The 18020-nt window shown below is 37.3% G+C and overlaps 1 pseudogene; it reads left to right on the top strand.

Annotated features, from left to right (window-relative positions):
* Positions 1-3242: 3242 nt before the first annotated feature.
* LOC131276283 (keratinocyte-associated transmembrane protein 2-like) lies at positions 3243-16511 on the top strand (annotated as a pseudogene).
* Positions 16512-18020: the final 1509 nt, after the last annotated feature.

Here is an 18020-nt window from a genome sequence, read left to right as displayed (position 1 = left end):
AGATTATTTTTTAATTCTTATAATTAAATTGTCTTTTTAAGGCACATAAATCACAAAAAAAGTTACATTAAAACAATATAAGAGGTTCCCACATACCCCACATCACAGCCCCCCCTGCTCCTCCGAAGTCAAGAATGTACTTCATCATTGTGGCACACTCAATACATTTGGTGAATACATTTTGGAGCACTTCTGCACCACATGGATTATGGTTAAATTGCAGTTTACACTCTCCCCCAGTACATTCAGTGGGTTGTGACAGGATATATAATGACCAACATCTGTCCCTACAATATCATTTGAGACAATTCCAAGTCCCCAAAATGCCCCTACATCTCATCTCTTCTTCCTCTCTCAGCCCTCAGCAATTATCCGTGGCCTCTTTCTCAGATCAGTGATACAGTTTCTTCCATTACTAGTCACAATAGTTCTATAGTAGAACACCAGTAAGTTCACACTAATCTATATTTTATTCTTCTATCCTGTGGATCCTGGGTTGGTGATGTCCACTACAACTCTATATCAAGAGGGGGCTTAGATTCCACATGCTTGATTAATGCTCTTCTCCTGCTTGGAGGTGTAGGCAATTTTGGTTTCCAGGTGAGGTGGATGACAATTTTCACCTCGTTGTTAGCCAATCTGTGAAAGTCCAACAAACTGGAGATTAGGGGATGCAATTCTGCTGAGGCACAAGGCCCAGGTAGCACATGGCCAGTGCGGAGATTCAAGTCTCCTGGGTATACACCAACCCCAATGCCAAATACAGGTTCTCTAAAAGTGACAGAAGAGGCATGTGTAGAAAGGTCACATCTGAGTCCATCTCCATCACACTCAGGAGCACAAAATCCAAAGCAGGCATCCTAGGGTCCACAAGATGGAGGAATAGCATATAGATTAGAGCATACTTTCTGATATTCTATTCTGGAACGATTGTGATTTTTAATGGAAGAAAATATAGCATTGATGTGAAGAAAGTGGCCGTGGTAGGTGCTGAGGGTAGGGAAAGGAAAGAAGAGATATGATGTGGGGGCATTTTCAGGACTTGGAGTTGTCCTGGGTTGTACTGCAGGGACAGTTGCTGGACATTGTATGTTCTGCCATGGCCCACTGGGTGGACTGGGGGAGAGTGTAAACTACAATGTAAACCATTATTCATGTGGTGCAGCAGTGCTCAAAAATGTATTCACCAAATGCAATGAATGTCCCATGATGATGAAAGAGGTTGTTGATGTGGAAGGAGTGGGGTGGGGGTGGGGGGTAATATATGGGGACCTCATATTTTTTTAAATGTAACATTTTTTAATAAAGGAAGACAAAAAAACATACTAAAAAAAGTTCAAATTAGGGCCCACTGACAAGGCACTGAACTGCAGAGTCAACTGCCATGATCATAGAACATGTGTGTCTCCATAGCCCACAGGAGCACCAGTACCTGGGGTTGTATCTACTTTGACTGTCTCCAGGATCCTGCTGAGGTGTGCATAGCTTCAACCCCCCCAATCACCTCGTGACTCTTTTTTGAAAACCCTTAGCCATATACTCATTTGTTTTTACCATTTTTCTAGTTGCATCCTGAGTTAGTGATTGGTAGTAATCCCTCAGGTCTAAGGAGGCTCATACCCAGGAGTCATATCCCATGGTGGTGGGAAAGTAATGCATTTACATGTTGAGTTTGGCTTAGAGAGTGTCCACATTTGAGCAACTTGGAGGCTCTCAGAAGGTAACTCTTAGGCACCCTGCAGCTCCAGGTCTAGTTCAAATTTCAGGCAAACATTCTCATAAGCATAGTCATCAGTATAAAGTGTTCACCATTGGAGCATCTTTCTTTGCCCTTGCACTTGGGGAATTATTTCTGTTCCATTGGGTAATGTCACAGAGCTCCCCTGGCTAGGAACTGAGCACCCCCTCAGTTGTCATTTGTAACTAATTATTATGAAAATACCCAACACATATTTGAACATTTTCTCTTCTTTATTTTCTTTTAAGTGTTACATTTAAAAACATGAGGTCTCCATATACCCCCCACCCACATCAACAACCTCTTCCATCATTGTGGCACATTCACTGTACCTGGTGAATTTGTTTTTGATGTTTTGCCTTTCATCACTGCTATAGGTATTGCCCTGTATGCACAGTTGCTAGGCAATTTCTTCCATTTCTTCCTCAGTGTCTACATCCTTTTGTTTTTATGTACCCTGTATACATGCTCTGAAGAAATACCTCCAACCATGTGACCCCCATCAATAACACCCCACACCAGCATTTCTTCCTTGCCATGGTTGAACCTGTCTGTGCTAAAAAAGAAATCGAAGTCTAATTTATTATCAAATCTCTTAATAGGAAAATGGAATTGTAGTGGTAGGTTTAAAGATGAAAAAAAGAATTCATACTAATTTAGAAAACCTAAAATAAAGTAAAAATAAATTGGAGTAGTAAAAAATTAAAAATATCTTAAAACTTTGTTTTTGATGTTTTTCCTTTCATCACTGTAAGAGGTATTGCCCTGTATATACAGTGGCAAGGCAATTTCTTTCATTTCTTCCTCAGTATCTAAATTTTTTATTTCATTTTTTCTAATTTTTAATTTTGTCTGCAAAAAGTTTCAGATCACACTAAAGTCACATATGCAATACAGGGGACTCCTATATTTCCAACATAAAACCCTTTTCTCCCTTCCCCAGCAATGATCTTTTTACATGTTGATGTTATATTTGTTGCAGCTAATGTACAGATATTGAAACATAGCTATAAACATCATTCCACTTTGGAGTACATTATGGTTTATATTTTAGATTGTACACTTTTCTAAATTTTTAGTTACCTTATGTTTTACATATGGTTTACATTTTAGCCTATAGACTTTTATACATTAATGGTGTAATTTAACATGTCCTGTATCCATCATTGCACAATCTTGTGGAACAATTCCATTGCCACCCAGTTGCTCTGCTTCCAACTATTCTATTCCTCTCTCCCCCACCCCAAGAGCCCACAGTGACAATCAATCTTCACTACTTGAAGGACCATATTCACAGGTACTTGCAACAATGCTGAGTTCTTGACATACTAGACTGCCCTAACCAGTTGGGAGCCACCGATGCTTTTGAGAGATACAATTCCCTCTGTTTGAGAGCAGCAGGCCTCCTCAGGATATGGGTACACTTTCACACTCATTGTATGGGTTTCCATCCAGTGCTATAACACAGTATAACAAAGTGAACACTTACACACTCCTTAGAAACATGCCCCTGTGCCAGATGCCCCCAGTTAAGCACCCTAAACAGGTAATCCTTTCTTATAATATTTTCTAAAGAGTTTTCTCAACATTATAGTTTCAATCACATACTGGACAATCTTCCATGTTCAACATTTCCCCCCAGGCCTTCCCCAAATTCTTTGGGCCATCTGAACCATTCTCCCAACCCTAGCCCCCCTCAAGACTTCAAAGCCCACCCTATGTCCCCATCTTATCCCTTCCCTGTAAAGTTCTTTCCTCCATTTTATCATTAATATTACCAATTTAGGCATCATCTCACGAACTTCCTCTATCCCAATTACCTATAAGTCTATCATCCAGTCTCTAGCTTTCTGAGACAGCTAGATTTGCTTATTTCATATCAGAGAATTCATGTAGTATTTGTCTTTCAATGCCTGACTTGCTTCACTCAACACAAGGTCCTCAAGATTCATCCTTATAATCCCTTGGGTTTGCATTGTATTCCTTCCTTTAGCTGAGTAGTATTGCACTGTATGTACATATCACATTTTGGTCATCCTTTCATCTGTTTATGGGCATTTGGGTTGATTCCAACATTTGGCAAGAGTGAATAATGCTGCTATGAACATTGGTGTGCATATATTGGTTTGTGTCCTTGTTTTCAGTTCTTCTGGGTATATACCCAAGAGTGGAATTGCTGGGTCATATGGTAAATTGATAGCTAGTTTTTTGAGAAACTCCAGACTGTCCTCCAGAATGGCTGGATCCTTCTGCATTCCCACCAGCAATGGATGAGAGTTCCCATTCTTTCACAGCTTCTCCAACACTTTTAGTCTTGTTTTTGTGATAGCGGCCAGTCTTACGGGAGTAAGATGGTGTCTCATTATAGTTTTGATTTGCATTTCCCTAATAACCAGTGATTTTGAGTTTCTTTTCATGTGCTTTTTAATCATTTGTATTCTTCTTTGGAGAAGGTCGGCTCAAGTTTCTTACCCATTTTTCAAATGGTTTGTTTGTCTTTTTATTTTTGAGATATAGTTGTTCTTTATATTTTAGTCTCCTATCTAATATATGGTTACCAAATATTTTCTCCCATTGAGTAGGCACTCTTTTCATTCTCTTGACAACTTTGAGGTGCAAAGGGCTTTAATTTTGAGGAAATTCCATTTATCTATTTGTTCTTTTGCTCCTTGTGCTATGGGTGTGAAGATCATAAAGCTATTTCCTATTACAAGTTCCTGTAGAAGCTTCCCTACACAGTTTTCCACATTCTTTATGGTCTTGGCTTTTAAATTTAGATCTTTGATCCATTTTGAGTATTTTTGTATAATATGTGAGATGGTAATTCTCTTTCATTCTTTTGCATATTGATATCCAATTCTACAGGCATAATTTGTTGAAAAGGCCATTCTCTCCCAGTTGAGTGGGCTTGGTGGCCTTGTCAAATATCAAATGACTGCATATGAGTATCTATATCAGAAATCTCAATAAAGTTCCATTGATCAATGTGTCTACCCTTGTGGAAATACCATGCTGTTTTCAATATTGAGGCATTGTAGTATGTTTTGAAGTCAGGTAGTGTGATTCCTCCAATTAAATTTTTCTTTTTCAATATGTCTTTGGCTATTTGGGGCCTCTTCCCTTTCCAAATAAATTTCAGAGTTAGTCTTTCTAGTTCATTAAAAAATGTTGTGTTGATTTTATTGTGCTTGTATTGAATCTGTAGATCAGTTTTGGTAGGATGGACATCTTAGTAATATTTAGTCTCCCTATCCATGAACAGGGCATATTCTTTCATTTATTTAAGTCTTCTTAGATTTCCTTGAGCAGAGTTGAGTAGTTTTCTGAGTAACAGTTTTTCACATCTTTAGTTAAATTCATTCCTAGGTTTTTTATTTTTTTATGTACTATTGTAAATGTTACATGTTTCTTGATTTCCTCCTCTGATTGCTCATTATTGGTGTATAAAAAATGCTACTGATTTTTGTGCATTGATCTTATAACCTTCAACACTACTGAACTCATCTGTAAGTTCTAGGTTCTAGAAGCTTTGTTGTAGACTTCTCTTGGGTTTCTATGTATAAGATCATGTAATCTGAAAATAGGGAAATTTTGACTTCTTCCTTACCAAATTAGATGCCTTTTATATCTGGTTATTGTCTTATTGCTCAAGAGCATACTTTTTACAGAATGTTAAATAGAAGGAGTGATAATGGACGTCTTTGTCTTGTTCCTGATCTTAGAGGGAAAGATTTTAGGATATCATCATCGTAAATGATGTTTTTTATAATGTTCAGAAAGTTTCCTTCTTTTCCTATATTTTGCCGTGTTTTTTATCAAGAAAGCATGCTGTATTGTGCTGTTGAATACAATCAGCAAGTATTTTGTTGAGGATTTTCACATCTGGGTTCATTAGAGAGATTGGTCAGTAATTTTCCTTTCTTGTGTCTTTGAATGGCTTTGGTGTTAGGACAATGCTGCCATCATAGAATGAGTCAGGCAATGCTCCTTTTATCTTATTTTTTTTGGAAGAGTAAGCAAGATTGGCATTAGTTTTTTCTGGAATGTTTGGTAGAATTCACCTGATCTGGCCCAGGGCTCATCTTAGTTGGAAGGTTTTTAATGACTGATTCTATCTCTTTACTTGTGATTGGTTTGTTGAAACCATCAACAAATGTACTGAGATTCGTGGGTGTGGCCACACCCACCCCGGTCTTGCTAATTAATCTTTTGGTGTTATAATACCATCATTTCCCCCTTTTTGTTTTACAAGCATAGTTTTAGGGTATGATGGCTGCATTCAGCTATAGCTTGACCTGTAGGATTATAAGGAATGCTGGTATCATGTTCAATACCGTATTTTAAACAGAAAGATTCAAAGGATTTACTAATGTAAGAAGGTACATTATCAGTTTTAATTTTCAGAGGGCATCTCCTTACAGCAAAAGCAAACCAGAGGTGTGAGCAAACATGATGAAACTGTTCCCCACCTTGAGCAGTAGCCCACAAAAAATGAGAATAAATGTCAATACAAACATGAACATATTGTAATTTACCAAAGGATGGTGCATGAGTAACATCCATCTGTCATAATTGATTAGGAGCCAGGCCTCTGGGATTAGTTCCAGCCTGAAAAGGCACCACTGTTAGTGGTCCACAGGTGGGAATATGAGTCAATGTATGATATTTATTGGCATCCTGCAAATATCCTACTAATAAATCAGCTCTTGCATTTTGGGTAGCTAGAGGACCAGGAAGGGAAGAATGAGATCGCCTATGAGTAATATATATGGGCTGACTTCTTTGCCAAATGAGAGCTTGAAGGCCAGCAAAAAGTTGAGATAATTCATTAATAATAAAAATATGAGCTGTTTCAATATGAGCTACAGTTAAACACACATAGGTTTTGAAACGTTTATAAAACTTTAGTTTGCCATACCTGTTTTATTTTTATTTTTTTGAGAAATAACGTATGCTGCTTTTTTATTACTATTAAAAAGTTTATTGTTGGGTTTTTTATAGATAGAGGAATGCAGCTGGCTTGATTTGTGTAAGAAGAAACTAGAGAAAGTCTTAGCAAGTTTCAACAAACTAGCAGTGTTTGGGATTGCTGCATACTAGTGTTGTTACTTTAACCTATGAAAAGAGGTTGTTTCTGTGACATATACTCTTTTATTATAAATAAAACCGTAAATAACCACATTGTACTTTTCTTAATATTATCCTGAAATATTGGTAACTTTATACACTCTTAAGCATTCATAGGAATCTTTTACTCATACAACTTTAACAGAGGGTTAAAAAATCCTGTTAATTTTATAACACTTTTAAACACTCTCAACTTACAACATATTAAGTGAACTTAACTTTTTTCTTTCAAGGTAAAAGAACAAATCTCTTGTAATTAGTTTGAAATAAAAAGCTGCTTTTCAGGATCTGATTTTTAGAAAGCAGGTTTAAACATTATTTCCTTTAAAAGAGATAAGACCCTTTCTTCCTTGAACACTGAGGAAATGATGAGGTTAAAGCATAAGAAGCTGTTTTGATAAAACAGACTCTTTGTATACTGATTATTCAGGATATAAACTTTCCATAAACTTTCACCAAAACAGACTAATGATTTCAGAGACTTTGAAAAAGAACAATATTTTTAACTTTGATACATACTACTTGATACTAAGGCTTTTTCAAACTTTATAAACAGACCCATCAAATCTTACTTAACTTTAACCATAAAATTTTCTTTCCACAAACCTTCTACACTTTCAGTATTCATTTGTCCCACATTTTACTCTTTCTCAATAATCAATCATTTTATTTCAGGATGAAATCATCTCCTGTTTCCTTAGTAATAAAAACACATTCCATATATACCACATACTAAGTTACCAGGCAAACTTCTTACAACATATCACTGCCATCAACACTAAATGAGCTTGTTAAAATAATGAACTTTTCTTCACTTTAAATACTTAGTAGCATGTAATACCAGAAACAGTCCCCTAGAAGTCAGTTTGCAGGGAAGACTAGCCACCAACAAGTTTTCCTGCTATAAAATTACCTTTTATTATTTATCATCATCAATTCAGTTTTATATATATTTAATAATGACTTTTTGGAATTAGCCATTTAAATACCTTAATTTAAACAATGCTTCGTTAAACTTCTTATAATTATCCATAACCATATAGACCATATTATTTTAAGACATCTTTTACCTTCACAGAACACATTCCCTTACTTAAAGTTACCACAATACCTTCTACAACTCGCCACATGCAAATTAAGTTCCAAGAGTTTATGAAAAATTAGCCATCCTATTTTAGGACAAAACACCTTTTTGCAAAGACTTATTAAATTTCAGTTAGCATTTTCACAAACTTTTAACCAAATATTCATTTAAGTTTTACATCCTTCATATTATCCTGTGAAGAAAAATAAGTTATTCATTTCAATCTAGGCAAGAACCATTTTTTATGAAAAGTCATAGTAATTTTGTTAATTAAGACTTACAATTTTTATCATTGTAGATATCTTATTAACATTTAAACTTATGTATTAATATAATAAACTTAAGTATTAATATAAGCACTTATTTAATTTTTGGCCATTCGAATAGAGCTCTTTTTTTTTTCTTACTAATTTATATTACCATCCGGAGGTATCACAATATACAGTGACATTGAATGAACAGACAGACAAACACAAAACAATTACAACACATTAACAGAAACATACAATTTATTTACAATCAACTCATAATTCTTTACTTTCTTGGTATACCTGCTTTTAAATCCTCTGTTATATAGCACATCTTAGATTGTACCTTTCAAGATTTCTTCTGGAATTCATGTTACCTGTAATATGCAAGCTTGTGCTTGGAAACATTTTTATTAGTTATCAGCAATCAGTTAAAATAACTTGAGCAGCAGTTAGGCAGACCATTAGCACACATTTTTGGATTATTACTGTAAGACTGTACTGAGACTTGAAGTTCTGGAGATAATTATTGATTTAAAACTGAAAATTCCTTTTAGACCTTGATAAAAATTTTGTACTTATTTTATTATCTTGGTTAAATAAGCCCAATCAGAACTGGCATGGAAATAAAACAAAACACAAATGTTGCCATGTTTCTCTCTCTTTCCAGTGGAGTAACTATATTAGCCTTCACTAGCCTAGAGCTACATTGTCATGTAGACAGTCGGGAGCCGGAAGAGCTGTGAAAGGGGTGGGCATTTGATGGAACAGAGTTGATTGCCTTATAAGCTTGTTTGGATTTTGGGGCTTGTGGCTGGCCTTGTTGATAGGTGGGGCCAATTTCAGAACAAAGCCTGATGTAACCAGACAAGTTCTCCTTCTTTCTATCAGGTCTAACTGTGGCTGCGTTTGCATTTACAAAGGCAATTTGCTTTACATAGTCTGTTTCTGTATTGGTATCGCCAAACAACCTTTCTGCAGCTGTGCATAATCTGCCTACAAAATCTGAAAAAGGCTCCTCCAGCCCCTGTTTAATATTAGTGAGGGAGGACGCAGGGCGTTCTTTTGAGGGCAACCTTTTCCAAGCCTTAAGGGCAGCAGTTTGAATTTGAGCAAATAGGCCAGGGTCATAGGTAGAGGTGGCAGACTTAAGCTCTTTTAAATTTTTAAATTTTTAAATTTTTAAACAGAAAAGTGGAGTGTACCCAAACTTGCTCATCATCATCATTTCTTTTTTCGGTAACCGGGTAAGCAGAGGTAATTACAGGGGGGTGGGACGGAGAAAAGTTAGGAGGGTATTTAGGTGACGGTTTTAGCATGGGTGGCTCTGACAGGGAACTACAGCTGGGCAAAAGGTTGATATATAGTGTTGTAATTCTTTTAGCTGCTGTAGCTCCTTTTATAAGTTGTAAATGCTTCCTTCCTATGGAAACCAGGGATAAACTTCTTTTAGGAAGGCAAAGAATTTAGAGAGTTCTTTAGTATTAACCTTTACTCCTCTCGTCCTAAAGGGGGCCTGCAGGCTGGATAGAAAAAGGAAAGAGGATGCCTGCCCCATTGTTGCCGATCACTCACTGAGACGCTCTGCAGAAGATAGGCAGTCTTCTGAAGGTCTCCACCGCCCGAGCTGATGGCTCAGGTTACCACAGCCCAAGCTGATAGCCTGAGTCTGCCCAGCCCAAGCTGATGGCTTGGGTTTCTTCGGCCCCAGCTGATGGCTTGGGGTACCTGCGCAGGCTTTACAGCGTCAGCCAGAACTTTTTCCCCAGGTCCCGTCAACGTCGGGCGCCACTTGTCTGAACCGGCGGGGGCGGATTCCAGGGACCTGTGGGAAGAAGTGGGGGCAGGGGTACAAGAAGAATGGAGGCAAGACAGGATTCTGATCAAGCCTCGTTTATTGGGGGTAAAACACGGGGATATATAGAGAGGGAAGGGAACGTGTACATAGGTGATAGGCTGGTTTTGCGGGTGGCAGACGTCCAAGGAGGGGATAGGGGATTGGTTGAAAGTTCGTGCTGGGTCTGCAGTATTTCACGCCTTGCACATGCGTATTTGCTGTGGTTACCTGAGTTGCAGCAGGAAGGGGAGAACAAAGAAGCAGGGAGGAAGAAGAATAAGGAAATGACAGGGCAGATTTGACTTCTGCCATGTTGTGAGATCCGCCATGTTGTGGCAGGTTGTAACTAGGTCTCACAGCGGATGGCTCCCTACAGCATCTTTTCTCTTTTTTTCTTTGATAGTCTAGCTAAGGGTTTGACAAAATTTTTTTTTTAAAATTTTCTCTAAGAACCAGCTCTTGGTTTTGTTTATTTTTTCTAGTGCTTTCTTTTTTTTCCTATTTCATTTATTTCTATTCTGATCTTTGTTATTTCTTTCTACTTCCTTTGGGGTTAGTTTGTTGATTTTTCACTAATTCCTCCAAGTGTGCAGTTAAGTCGTCAATTTTAACTTTTTCTTCTTTTTTGATGTATGAATTTAGGCCTTTGAATTTCCCTCTCAGTATACCCTTTGCTGCATCCCATAAGTTTTGATATATTGTTATCTTATTCTTTAGTTTCATGGTAGTTATTGATTTCTTTTGAGATTTCTCCTCGACCCATTGTTTGTCTAACTGTGTGTTATTTAACTTCCATATCTTGATGGCTCATCTGGGTCTCTGTCCCTTGCAGAATTCCAGCTTCATTCCACTGTGGCCAAAGAAATTATTTTTTTATGATTTCAAACCTTATGAATTCATTGAGACTTTCTTTGTGGCCTAGCATGTCATTTATCATGGAGAATGATCCATGTGTGCTTTAGAAGAATGTATATCCTGCTGTATTTGGGTGTAATGTTCTGTATCTGTCGATTAGGTCCAGCTCCTCTAATATATTGTTCAAAGTCTTTATTTTTTTATTAATTCTCTGTTGAGATGTTCTGTCCAATGCTGATAATAGTTTATTAAATTTCCCCACTATAAAAGTAGAGGCATCTATTCCTTCATTTACTTTTTCCAGTGTTTGCCTCTCATATTAGAGCCATGCTTGTTAGGGGCATAAATGTTTATGATTATTCTTTTTTCTTGAAAGAGTATCCCTTTCACTAATATGTAGTGTCCATCTTTGTCTCTCACAATAATTTTTCATTTAAATTCTATTTTGTCCAATATTAATATAGATACTCCTGCCCTTTTTTGGTTATTATTTGCCTGTAAGATTGTTTTCTGGCCATTCAATTTTAACCTTCTTGAATCTTAGGTATAAGATGTGTTTCTTGTAGATAGCACAAAGATGGATCATATTTCCTTATCCATTCTTCCAATCTGTGTCTCTTAACAGGTGAGTTTAATCCATTAACATTCAGTGTTATTACTTTCAAGGAATTACTTATATTAGCCATATTTTCTTTGGATTTGTGTTTGTCATATGCTTATTTTTTCTCTCTCTCTCTTTGTCTTTTTAGTTGTTCTTACACTTTCCTCCAACTCTGCCTCTCCAGTTTTTCCTCTTTCATCCTGCAGAACTCCTTTTAGTATTTCTTGAAGGGCAGGTTTCTTGTTGGAATACTCTCTTAGTTTCTGTTTAACTGTGAATGGCTGGATAGAGTATTCTTGGTTGAGAAATTTTTCTTCTATTATCTTGACTATGTCATATCACTGCCTTTTTGTCTCCATGGTTTCAGATGAGAAATCAGCACTTAATCTTATGGAGCCTCCCTAGTATGTGATGATTCTCTTTTTCCTTGCTGCTTTCAGTATTTTCTCTTTGTCTTGAGCATTGGATAATTTGACAAATATATGTCTTAGGGAGGGCCTGTTGGGATTTATGCTGTTTGGGGTGTGCTGTGCTTCCTGGACATGTACATCTATCTCCCTCAATTGATTTGGGAAGTTACCAGTCATTATTTCCTCCAATACTCCTTTTGTCCCCGTTCCCTTCTCTTCTCCTTCTGGGATACCTATAATGCATATGTTTGTGCATTTTGTGTTGTCATTCAGGTCCCTATGTCCATGCTGGATTTTTCTTTCTTTTTATTGATCAATTCTACTATTTGTTTGATTTCAGATGTGCTGTCTTCCACATCATTAATTCTTTCCTCTGTTGTTCAGATCTGCTGTTGTTTGCTGAGATTGTGTTTTTGATTTCTTGGATTGTGCTCTTCATACCACCATATCCATTATCTTTTTATGTATATTTACAACTTCTTCTGTATGCTCTCCAAGTGTTTTCTTAATATCCTTAATCTCTTTCCTTAAATAGGTCTATGATATATGTTCTTAGAGCTTTTATTAGTTGTTTGATGTTCTGCTCCTCTTCTTAGTTTTTAATTTGTTCATTGGACTGGGCCATGTTTTCCTGATTATTGGTATGATTTGTAATGGGTTGTTGCTGTCTGGTCATCATTTTCCCTTTATGGGTTTTTTTTTCAGTTGTTTAGCTTCTCTATCTAGTCTTGGGGTTTTTTTAGGTGTTGTTTTTTGTGTGCATGTTAAGTCTTCTCTTTGACAATTTGTTATTCTTATTCTATTACCTTGTTTTTGTCTAAGTCCTCTTGAAGGAAAATATTAGGGCCAGGAAGGAAAAGGGATAAGGAAAGAAAATGTATAATAGTAGTATTGATAGAAAATATTACCAGAAGAACCATGTGATAGATAGGAGAATGGATATTAAACTCATGTAAGCTGTGAAGAGTTTTAACAGTAAAAAAGTGGAGTAAATAAAATGAGATGGTAAACTGATTATGGGGAAAAATGTAATATGATGTAATATAATGTAATATGGACAGTGTGGTCAGGAGAAAGGGAAAGAGCAGAAAGGACAATAACATAAAAAGTGAATAAAAATTAGAAAACAAAATAGAGATGTTAGAAATAAAAAGTCAGAAAAAAATGGAGGCTTAAGAATGAGAGATGGGGTGTAAGAGAAACAATAGATGATGGAGGATAGGAAGATATAAAGTAAAGGGGATAACATTGGTAGCCAAAATCAGTACACACAGAAAAGTGGAAGTAGAGGATGAGGAAGCACAGCAAATAAGAAACACTGCCTGCAGCACCTAATAGAAAAAAAGAAAAAAAAGAAGGGAAAAAAAGGGGAGAGATAAAAAAGCAAGCAAGAAAAAAAGGGATGGGGGATAAACAGGAAGGAAAAAACAGAAAACAAACCAACAAAAAAGACCAGGCAAGGCTTCAAGCAAGGAGTCCTCTTTGCAATTGAATAAACCGCTTTGAAGACTTACCTTTCTCCTATCTCCCTTCCTCACTTCCTTCTCTTCCATTTGAATAAGTAAGGCTGTATGAGGACTCCCCTTGGAGATTCAAATGGAAACCACATGAATCAACTCACCACAGAAAATAATGACTCTTAGTTTCTTGAGAGAGAATATCCACACCTTGCCAGGAATCCTAAATATGCTATTGGAAGCCCACAGAACACATCCTACTGTCCCTCTCCCTTAGGTGTACTATGGGGGGGCTTGTTAATTTGCTGACTCCACCTTCTCCCAGACCAAGTTTCCTTATCCTATGGTATTTAGGTAAATTGGGCTCTCTCAGTGGATTCCCCTCTCCCCTCTTCCTAGCCTTACCCCATGCCAGCTGGCATAGTCCTCCAAGCTCATAAAAGGGAGGGACAAGAAATTTGAACCTGCACTCCTTGGGCCCTCTGCCCCCCTCCCAAAACCCTCCCACTCTCAGAGTTTGTCCAAGACCTGAGGGCTAAGGGAATGCCAGAGTTTGGGAAGTGCTGGGTTGGGGAACATGGGCCTGGGAGAATGTGGGCTTGGAACATGAGGGTTTAGGGAATGTGGGTTATGGTGAATGTGGTGTTTGGAGAACTGGAGGTTCTGGGGACACAGGCTTGGAGATCACATGTTTGGGGAACATGGGGCTTGGGAATGCCACCATACAACTGTCAGTGTTCAGGGAATGCTGTAGCGCCCAGCCCTAGGGGAATGTTTTTTCCTTCCAACACCTTTGAACCTGTGGTTTTACCCCGAGCAAGCACTATCTTTGTCGCAGTCTCTCCAGATCAATGTCTAGATACCTCCCCTTCACATAGATTATTGATGAGGGTGTCAAAACAGATGAGCTTAAGTATTTCAGGAACATCACAAAAAAGTGTGATATCTATGTTTGTTCAGAAGGAGAGCCTCAAGAAGGGCAAAGTCTCAAACAGAGCCATCAAGACTGTGAGACACCAAGACCCAAACCCACAGGACACAGAGCTGAGTTTCAGATTGACAGTATACTACAGGGTATGACAGATGACTGCAAAGTGCTCATAGGTCATCCCCCTAGGATTAACCTCTCCAGGGATCCAAAAAAGATGAAAAAGAATATCTGCATGAGGCAGACTGCATAGGTGATAATGTTTTCTGAGTATGGATGTTTACCAACATTTTTGGGATGGTATGGAGGTGAACCTGAAGTCAACAAAGGGAAAGTTGGAGAGGAAAAATGAACATGAGTGTGTGGAGGTGGGAGTCTGAGATGATGGCTGGTGTGATGAGTGGGCTCCAGTGGAGGTGACCAGGTACAGGGAGAAGAAGAGACCAAGGAGAATAAGTTAAATCTCTGACTTAACTGAAAATCCCCAAAACAGAATTTCTGAAACACTTGTTTGATTTTCTAATTCCATGTGGATGATATACCTGTCAGGGCAGAGACAAAGCAAGAATAAATAATAAAAAAGCAGACCATGCAAAATGAGATTAACTTTAATTGGAAATGAATAAATTAATAAAGTCTTGTATTTGTATATTCATCTACAGTTGAACAAGTTGATCATATGCTATCTTATTTTATATATGTCCATTTTATGGGATTCATTTCTGTTTCAATGAACAATTGAGAACACCTAAATACAGCTAAATTTTTTTGGAGAATTTATAATTAAACATATTTTATTCAAAGTAAGGTAGAATAGATTCATAACTAAAGAAGTAATTGATCATTCAACAAATATTGCTTCAACAAATTAACCCCCTTGGGGGTCTTTGTCACAGAAAAATGAAAAATGTTCATTAAAGTCATAAAGCAGATGCTTACTAGATTAATTATCCATTAATTTGATCTAAAGACTTAAGACAATAAAAATAGATTAGTTTTTGTTGGAAAGGAAAATCATCTCTTACAGATGATGATAGACAACAGAAATCACTAATAGATATCAATTGGGAAATTATCAAAACTAATAAGGAGAGGGATCATGCAAGTGTAGTTACTACCTGGACCCAGTACCCAGGTCACTGGGGGTGGCTCAGCTGCAGTTGCTAGAGCTCTGGCTTGTGTCTGCTATACCACCCAGTGTTTTCTCACCTCCTGGTTCATGAAGCAAACTTCTCAATCCAGATGGTTCTATTCCCAATATGAACACTTTAATACATGAAAACCAAACCAAACTTTCTATTTCCCAAATCAGTAGCACTCTGCCTCCCACAAATTGTAGAGAGAAAAGTGGAGAAGTATCTTTGGTCCCTCATCGCTCCTCTGCTTCTTCTCTGTCCCAAGACAAAGCTGATATCAATGCAGATCCTAGTACAGAAAAGGAGGATCCCTCATCCTGAATATTTCTCCATCCACCACCAAAGACACTCTAGATAATGGAGATTGTGGAGAACCAGACTCTGACTGCACCACCAGCCCCAGAAATGATGAGTGTGATGAAGACATGAAAGAAAATTAGGGTTACTTGGAAATGGAACAGTTAGTGAAATCTATTAAGACCCCAACCTCATATATAGTAGAGGAAGACAGTCATTTCTTTTTTTTTAAAGATTTATTTATTTAATTTCCCCCCCTCCCCTGGTTGTCTGTTCTTGGTGTCTATTTGCTGCGTCTTGTTTCTTTGTCCGCTTCTGTTGTCGTCAGCAGCACGGGAAGTGTGGGCGGCGCCATTCCTGGGCAGGCTGCTCCTTCTTTTTCACGCTGGGCGGCTTTTCCTCACGGGCGCACTCCTTGCGCGTGGGACTCCCCCACGCGGGGGACACCCTTGCGTGGCACGGCACTCCTTGCGCGCATCAGCACTGCTCATGGCCAGCTCCACACAGGTCAAGGAGGCCCGGGGTTTGAACCGCGGACCTCCCATATGGTAGACGGACGCCCTAACCACTGGGCCAAAGTCCGTTTCCCCATTTCTTTTTTTAATCATATATTTTTTCTTTTTTTATTGCTGTTGTTTAAATCACATTTCACAACAAAAAGAATACATTCCATTCCATTCGAAGCAGGAAATGGCCTGATATTCTTTGTTCTAAAACTGTGGAATATCATCCATACCAGAATGTTAATGGGGCAAGGCCTTTTGTGAAGATAATCAATGATTATATTTTTTGAAGTACTGTGATCTGAGTTTGCTTTTTATGTGAGTATATCTGCTTGACTCTTCCCCCCTCCCCCAAGTTGGCTCTCTCGTCTATTTGCTCATTGTTTTTGCTTGTTGTGTTCTTGCTATTCTTTAGGAGGCACCTGGAAACAAACCCAGAACTGTCCTTATGGGAGGTGGGGGCCCAATTGCTCATGCCACATATGTCCCCTCTCTTTTCCTTTCTTTCTCATTTATGTTTGTTGTTTTCTAATTGTCTTGACAGTTTTATTCTCATTGTTTTTGCTCAACGTGCTTATTTTCTACTCATTGTTTGTCTTCTCTAGAAGGCACTTGGAAATAAACCCAGGACCTCAAATGAGAGGCAGGTACCCAAATGCCTGAGCCACATCTGTTCCCTTGCTTGACTTTTTATATGATATTTTGCAGATGTTTGTCATAGGCAATTGATAATAAATGAGAGGTAGGTCTCTCTTTAGTTTCCCTTAGTGCTTCAGATTAAATATCACAAAAAAGGAATATATAATTTTTCATCTACACTTCAAGAGCTGAATTCAATTAGGTGTCCACAATATGGAGCTATGCATAAGTTAATATTTACTTTGTTTGCTTTAGATTTCTTTATCATACTTCTTCTGGAAGTATTAATAATGCTACTTTTAAAAGATCTCAAACTTGTAAGTAAATTCTCAGATATCTGGTATTGGATTCAAATATCATGTTTCACACATTTCTTTGTGTTCCCAAACTATAACGTACAATGATATATGTGAATATATTTGATTTTAAGTAACTTTTTAAATTCTTTCAATAAACCTGCTCAAAATATTTGGGTGATTTAAACATAATTCAAGATAATGATATCGATCCCACTGATCACTATTTTAGGTAACACATTAAAGTGTTTAGAAATTCTGGAAGTAGAGACAATGTAATTTGAAGTTGCCAGAGAAAAAATGCTATTAGAGATAGCATTTTCTTTGCTTTGAATTAGTGAATCAAATTTAAAGATAGAAATTGTGGTATAATATTAAATACATTTACATTGCTTTCAGTTAGCAACTGATTTTAGCATTGTTTCCTCCAAGTTCTCAAGTAAGTGTTAGAGTTTAAAATTAAATGAGATTTGTTCAGTTTTGTTTAATTTATAGTATGTATGAATTAATCTTAGAGGACATTATCACTTAAATAAAACTGTCTCTAGGCTCTTTGAATTAAAATTCTACCTAAATTAAATTGTGTCTATACTTAAGGGATATATGTGTACACTGACCTTTTTCATCCCTGTTGTTTTATTATCTTTGCTTATTTACAGAGACTGGAAGTTATTTATTATATTTCATTTTAGTTTATCTTTCTATAATAAATAATTGATTAGTATGTAAATATGTTTGAACTACAAACGCCACTGTACTACTTTTTAGAAAACATAACCTACACCACACTTTAAACACCTACTCTCAAAGCCCAGGCTGAGTTTGTTGGCATGCACTTTGCATAGAGATGGAAAAAGTAGATCT

Source organism: Dasypus novemcinctus, chromosome 27 (genome assembly GCF_030445035.2).
Source record: "Dasypus novemcinctus isolate mDasNov1 chromosome 27, mDasNov1.1.hap2, whole genome shotgun sequence".
Lineage (NCBI taxonomy): Eukaryota > Metazoa > Chordata > Mammalia > Cingulata > Dasypodidae > Dasypus > Dasypus novemcinctus.
The sequence above is the reverse complement of the archived record's forward strand: the minus strand, read 5'-3'. Positions and strand labels throughout refer to the sequence as shown.